An 8,650-nucleotide genomic window follows, 5' to 3' on the forward strand; every position below is an offset into this window, starting at 1 on the left:
CCATCACCTGTAGCTACATATGTCTGTTGTGTGGTGAAGTCGCTACCCTTAAGCGACAAAGCAAGTCCTGGCCTGACTGTGAGGCAATAGTTGGAATGCAGTGGGTTCACCATCTTTTGACCATCTTCACACTGCTTCAGCACCAGGCAGTGTTAGAGCTGGAGATGTGGTAGGACTTACTCAAAGTGCATACCCAAAGTTTGGGTCATTTGATTGCTGTAGGCCACCTTGGTTGCCAACTGTGTATATTCAAGGATAGAGGAACATTATGTACACACGTTTGGTATTGTCAAGATAACAAAGCATGTCTAGCCCATAGCACTACTGAGTCCCACAGGCCTGCCTGCCAGTAAAAGGTATTCTTTATCTTAAAAAATAAGATAGATAAAGTTTGTTTAATGTATTATGTTACAAGTATCCAGATATAGATATTGGCTGCCACTTCTTCAGTAAAGAGAACAGATGCAAATGAGACCTTTCCTCTCCAACACTATTAAGGTTAAGTTGTTTTCCCAGTGGATACATGAAGTAGTTAGGGTTGAACTCGTTCCAACAAATTGCTCTTTTAATGTGGAACTTAAACTAAAGCAACATTGATAGACTGGTCTACACATTCTTGGTAAGGGTGATACCAATGGTATGTTGTCACTGGGTGGAAATGTGTAATCCCTGATGTGGAGGATGTTATTGTTCGTATACCTTATACAAAGGTTGTCTTATCTTATGGGTTAAATCTGTAGATAAGGGGGTGTTATGATTCATATTCCACACACAAAGATTGTCCCTATTCACGTGTTAAGTCCTTTGATAATGGGTCGTTATCACTCGTATTCCGCATGAGAAGGATGTCCCAATTCACGTTTATGTGCTTTATCATATTTATTTTGTTATGTTGAGTTATTTCAGCAAACGCTCATGTATCCCATGATCTGATTAATTCATTTGCAGTTAGATATTTTTGGCACATTTGTGAACCACTTAACATTTGATTGTAGATGATATTGCCATTGTTAGTGCTTTGATTGTTTTTGTTAACATAAGTAAATCGAGGCATTGTTTTATCCATTCTGTTCATTTCTAGTAACAGCATCAGTTGTTCACCTTATAATTCCTGGATGCGAATGAACTTTTCTGACGAAAACTGTAACGAGAGAAAACAAACAATACACGGTTGTCTGATTTCACACGAATTATCTGTTTGCTTTTTTCTGCAGAAAATTATGGACGTGCCAGGGCAGAGATAGAAACCAACTCATCTGACTGAAAGTCTAGGGATCTCTAGTGGTGGCATGTTGTCTGGTGTCATCCATGCATCTAAAAGCCTGACCCGTGAAGATCCGGTTAGAATTGATCTTCAGTAATCCATGCTTGTCGTAAGAGACGGCGAACAGGGTCGGCGGGTCAGGCTCACTGACTTGGTTGACACGTCATCGTATCCTAGTTGTGTAGATCGATGCTAGTGCTGTTGATCACTGGATTGTCTGGTCGAGACTCGATTATTTACAGACCGTCGTCATATGGCTGGAATATTGCTGAGTTTGGCGTAAAGCTAAACTCACTCACGCACTAATTCTAAAAGTCATCTCAGAAACCACTGGTGCAATGAAGCTGCATCTTTTGCAGGCTTGCCCCTGCCTGTCAGGACACACAATTTGTTTTAGAGAGGCTTGAATCTTACTTACAGCTAATTATAGTCCGTTTGGCTCAAAAGCAGACCGATGAATTGCAATCTATCTCGAAAACAAAACAACGCGTTTTGCGGGGGGTGTTAAAATGGACTCCGTCCGTCCCTGTACATTTGTCTTTTCCGGAGCAGAACTCTAAAACCGTTCAATATTTCTTCACCAAATTTGGCACATAGATAGATCTGGTGGTGTACTGGTGCTTATTGGTAGTTTTGGATTTCTGAATAAAATATTTTTGGCATTTCCATGGCAACAAGTTTGACTAAAACAGAAATTAGTGGTCTTAGGAACCAACCTCAGAATTTGCAGGAACTTGGCGCTGCTTTGCAAGAGCAATGGCGCAGAATCCCAAACCACGTGTTCACAAGCATCAGGCAGTCGATGAGGAGACGGTGTTTGGTAGTGGTGAATGCGCGGGGCCGCCATACACGATATTGAACTGAGAAATTTCGCATTTTTATTCTTGTGACTTGACATTCTGTATACCCATGTTTTGAACGGCGGTGTAGCCTAATGGAACTGATTATGGCACTGTCAGTGTATCGAGTACATCACAGATCTCAGCAATGATAAGATAAGATAATAACAATTTAACCATCTTACCATCTCTTGTTCATTTATAGTGCCCTGAAGAAAGAATGTGAAGTTTCTTTTTTGACTCAGTATATATTCAAGTGAAAAATCTCTTGCCCAATATACTCAATCATGAACGGAAGTAATATTTATAAAATCTTACGCCAGCTAGCGTGAGATGTATTGGAATGTCAGTTGTTTCTAAAAAAGGTCTTATTTCATCGGTATTACATATTAATCTAATCATGGAGTTATTTTAGTTGCAGCTTTTACTAAATATTAGTTACTGTCGCAGAGAAGTAGACCCCAACCTCAGTTACTGTCAGAAGGAGATGGATCCCAACCCCAGTTGCTGTCAGAGGGAGATCGACCCCAACCCCAGTTACTGTCAGAGGGAGATAGACCCAAACCTCAGTTACTGTCAGAGGGAGTTGGACCCAAACCTCAGTTACTGTCAGACGAAGATAGACCCCAACCTCAGTCACTGTCAGACGAAGATAGACCCAAACCTCAGTTACTGTCAGAGGGAGTTGGACCCAAACCTCAGTTACTGTCAGAGGGAGATAGACCCAAACCTCAGTTACTGTCAGAGGGAGACAGACCCAAACCCAGTTACTGTCAGAGGGAGATAGACCCCAAACCCAGTTACTGTCAGAGGGACATAAACCCCAACCCCAGTTTCTGTCAGAGGGAGATAAACCCAAACCTAAGTTACTGTCAGAGGGAGTTGGACCCAAACCTCAGTTACTGTCAGAGGGAGATAGACCCAAACCTCAGTCACTGTCAGAAGAAGGACTCAAACCTCAGTTACTGTCACAGGCGATGGACCCAAACCCCATGCACTGTCAGAAGAAGATGGACCGAAACCTGGCTACCGTCATTGAGCAGTGGACCCAAACTCCAGTTACTTTCACAGGCGATGGACCCAAACCCCATGCACTATCAGAAGAAGATGGACCGAAACCTGGCTACCGTCATTGAGCAATGAACCCAAACTCCAGTTAATGTCACAGGCGATGGACCCAAACCTCAGTCACTGTCAGAGGGAGATAGACCCAAACCTCAGTTACTGTCAGAGGGAGACAGACCCAAACCCGAGTTACTGTCAGAGGGAGATAGACCCCAACCCCAGTTACTGTCAGAGGGACATAGACCCCAACCCCAGTTTCTGTCAGAGGGAGATAAACCCAAAACTCAGTTACTGTCAGAGGGAGTTGGACCCAAACCTCAGTTACTGTCAGAGGGAGATAGACCCAAACCTCAGTCACTGTCAGAAGAAGGACTCAAACCTCAGTTACTGTCACAGGCGATGCAAACTCCAGTTAATGTCACAGGGCGATGGACCCAAACCTCAGTTACTGTCAGAGGGTAATGGACCCCAACCTCAGTTACTGTCAGAGGAAGATAGACCCAAACCTCAGTTACTGTCAGAGGGAGATGGACCCAAACCTCAGTTACTGTCAGAGGGAGACAGACCCAAACCCGAGTTACTGTCAGAGGGAGATAGACCCCAACCCCAGTTACTGTCAGAGGGACATAGACCCCAACCCCAGTTTCTGTCAGAGGGAGATAAACCCAAACCTCAGTTACTGTCAGAGGGAGTTGGACCCAAACCTCAGTTACTGTCAGAGGGAGATAGACCCAAACCTCAGTCACTGTCAGAAGAAGGACTCAAACCCCAGTTACTGTCACAGGCGATGGACCCAAACCCCATGCACTGTCAGAAGAAGATGGACCGAAACCTGGCTACCGTCATTGAGCAATGGACCCAAACTCCAATTACTTTCACAGGCGATGGACCCAAACCCCATGCACTGTCAGAAGAAGATGGACCGAAACCTGGCTACCGTCATTGAGCAATGGACCCAAACTCCAGTTAATGTCACAGGCGATGGACCCAAACCTCAGTCACTGTCAGAAGATAGACCCAAACCCCGATTACTGTCACAGGCGATGGACCCAAACCTCAGTAACTGTCAGAAGATGGACCCCAACCCCGGTTACTGTCAGAGGGAAATGGACCCAAACCCTGGTTACAGTCAGAGAGAAATGGACCCAAACCAAAGTTACTGTCAATGGCGATGTACCCAAACCCCGGTTTCTGTCAGAGGGAAATGGACCCAATCCCCGGTCACTGTCAGAGGGAGATGAAATTTCACTGAGATATATCAGATTTTTTTGTGTGTGCCCCAGACCTGTTGTTACATTTACTTGCATTCTCCTCCCCATACCGAAATGTATGCTTTTTCCTTTAACTTTGTGACTAACGACATAGAGATTATGACACGAGCAAGTGAAATTTCGTATTGCCCGAGCGAAGGGAATACGTAAATTTGCACGAGTTTCCTATACGTCGTACGGCACACTTCCTCGAGTGTAATAATTTCTTTATTATGAATTATATTCATGTACATATGTGCAGTAAAACATGGTAAGCAATTGTGACGGCCCTGTTCATTGACGTGACGTTCAACTGCTTTATGACGTCACAGACAACGAAATACAGAAACAATGGTTGCTAGGCAAAATTGATATGTGCACATATGATATATATGGCACTGCTTATGTTTCACCATATGGGTAATAAATTACAATACTATCGTGTGACTAAACACATTACATAATTAGCAAACAGTATTGATCACACTTTATGCAACGTAAGCACAAACAGAAGGTAATATGTCTGTTTCATTTGGACTCTTATTACAGTCTTAATGCCAGATATTTGTGAAATTGTACATATCCTTCTTGGTAGATATCCTCTCAGAAAACACACACCGTAGGAGCGGTGAACGGCAGGAAATATTTCAAAACATGGAAGTGAACGATTTATCACGGGAGAGCTAGGTGAGCAAGTTTTTGTAGGGTTAGGAAAATTGTTTTTCAGGCTCATGGGCTTGTAAAATGACGGAATGGAAAGATATTTGGTGGGATTGCGCACATGTGTCTTCTATTTTACAGCATGAAGTTTGGGAACAATGTAACCTATACAAATATAGATATTGACAATTTTCCTACCCCTAGAAAAACCCTTGCTCACCTCTCGCGTGATAAATCGTTCACTTTCATGCTATGAAATATTTCCTGCCGTTCACCGGCGTGAGAAGACATGGCCTTTTTGTAGTCACTCGTTGGTATAGTTACCTCTTTATTCCATTATGTTCATTACGTAAACTATTTTAGAACAGTTTTCTAGTGTGTCTCTTTCTGTTTCTGGTCTCCCGGGGAAATGCCTATCATCTTTGAGCAGGTGCCAGAATGCACAATGACAAGAACATTCCCTGGCATAAGGAGAACACGCAGATCCCTCATGCTGTGAGCCATCTACCACTCGCCCCATACAGACACAGTGGGTGCGTGAAATTTTACACTGCATCGGCAATATTGCAGGCATTGAGGGAGAAGAACAAGTGCAATAATATTAAAAATCTGTCTACCAAGAACAGTAAAACAGTATGATTAGTATCACCTTAACAAACCCAATTCTTTATAAAAATACTAATTTCTCAGATTATTACTTAGTATAAAATAAAACAAAGATATAGACCACTATATATATATAGCTAGTGAAAAAAGCCAGACCACCTTCCTTGAAATCAAGGGGACTTACGGTACTTCTGCCTCCTACATGAGAACAGGAGAATCTACGTCATCATACGTAGTATCATCATCACTTCATACCCACATCACTTCATACCATCATCACTACATACCATCATCACAACATACCATCATCACTTCATACCATCATCACTTCATACCGACATCACAACATTCCATCATCATTTCATACCATCATCACTTATATACTCATCATGCAATAATCACAATATACCACCATCGCTACATACTACCATAGCTACATATCATCATCACTACATACAATATTATATCACAACTACGTACAAGATCATAACTACATACTGTTATCACTACATACCATCATCACAACATACCAGCATCACTACAAACCAGCATCATTACAAACCATCAACACTACATACCAGCATCACTACACACCATCATCACTACAAACCATCATCACTACATACCATAATCACTACATACCATCATCACTACAAACCATCATCACTACATACCATCATCACTACATACCATCATCACAACATGCCATCATTACTAAATACCATCATCACTACATACTTTCATCACTACATACCATCACAACTACATACCACCATCACTACACACCATCATCTCTATACAACATCATCACTACACACCATCATCACAACATACCATCATCACTACATACCATCATCACTACACACCATTATCACTACACACAATCATCACAACACACCATCATCACTATACACCATCAACACTACGAACCATCATCACTACACACCATCATCACAACATACCATCATCACTACATACCATCATCACTACATACCATCATCACCACACACCATCATCACAACACACCATCATCACTACACACCATCATCACTACACACCATCATCACTACATACCATCCTCGATACACACAAATATCACTATGCAATCATCACTACACACCATCATCACTACACACCATCATCACTACACACCATCAACATTACATACCACCATCACTACATACTATCATCACTATACACCATCATCACTGTACACCATCATCACATCATACATCATCACTACACACCATCATCACTACACACCATCATCACTACATACCATCATCATCATCACTCACATACCATCATCACTACACACCATCATCACTACACCATCATCATACATACCATCATCACTACACACCATCATCACTACACCATCATCACTACACACCATCATCACTACATACCATCATCATCACTACATACCATCATCACTACACACCATCATCACTACATACCATCATCACTACACACCATCATCACTACACACCATCATCACTACACACCATCATCATTACATACCATCATCACTACATACCATCATCACTATACACCATCATCACTGTACACCATCATCACTATACAACATCATCACTGTACACCATCATCACAACATACCATCATCACTACACACCATCATCACTACACACCATCATCACTATACACACCATCATCACTACACACCATCATCACTACACACTATCATCACTCATCATCACTACATCACTACATCACTACATACCATCATCATCACTACATACCATCATCACTACACACCATCATCACTACATACCATCATCACTACACACCATCATCACTACACACCATCATCAGTACATACCATCATCACTACACACCATCATCACTACATACCATCATCACTACTCAGCATTATTACTACACATCATCATCACTACACATCATCATTACTACATACCATCATTACTACATACCATACATACCATAATTACTACATACCATCAATACTACACACCACCATTACTACATACCATCATCACTACACATCATCATCAGTACATACCATCATCAGTACATACCATCATCACTACATACCATCATCACCATACCATCATCACTACATACCATCATCACTACATACCATCATCACTACATACCATCATCACTACAAACCATCATCACTTCATACCATCATCACTACACAGCATCATTACTACATACCATCATCACTACACATCATCATTATTACATACCATCATCACTACATACCATCATCACTACATACCATCATCACTACATACCATCATTACTACATACCATACATACCATCATTACTACATACCATCAATACTACATACCACCATTACTACATACCATCATCACTGTACACCATCATCACTATACAACATCATCACTGTACACCATCATCACAACATACCATCATCACTACACACCGTCATCACTACACATCATCATCACCATCATCACACACACCATCATCACTATACCACCATCACATACTACACCATCATCACTAACATACCATCATCACTACATACACCATCATCACTACACACCATCATCACTACATACCATCATCACTACATACCATCATCACTACATACCATCATCACTACATACCATCATCACTACACACCATCATCACTACATACCATCATCACTACTCAGCATCATCACTACACAGCATCATCACTACACATCATCATTACTACATACCATCATCACTACACACCATCATTACTACATACCATCATCACTACATACCATCATCACTACATACCATCAATACCATCATTACTACATACCATCATTACTACATCACATCATCACTACACATACCATCATCATCACTACATACCATCATCACTACACCACCATCATCACTACATACCATCATCACTACATACCACCATCATCACTACATACCATCATCACTACACCACCATCATCACTACACACCATCA

Source organism: Haliotis rubra, unplaced genomic scaffold (assembly GCF_003918875.1).
Source record: "Haliotis rubra isolate DU_JTF1 unplaced genomic scaffold, ASM391887v1 Scf204, whole genome shotgun sequence".
Taxonomy (NCBI): domain Eukaryota; kingdom Metazoa; phylum Mollusca; class Gastropoda; order Lepetellida; family Haliotidae; genus Haliotis; species Haliotis rubra.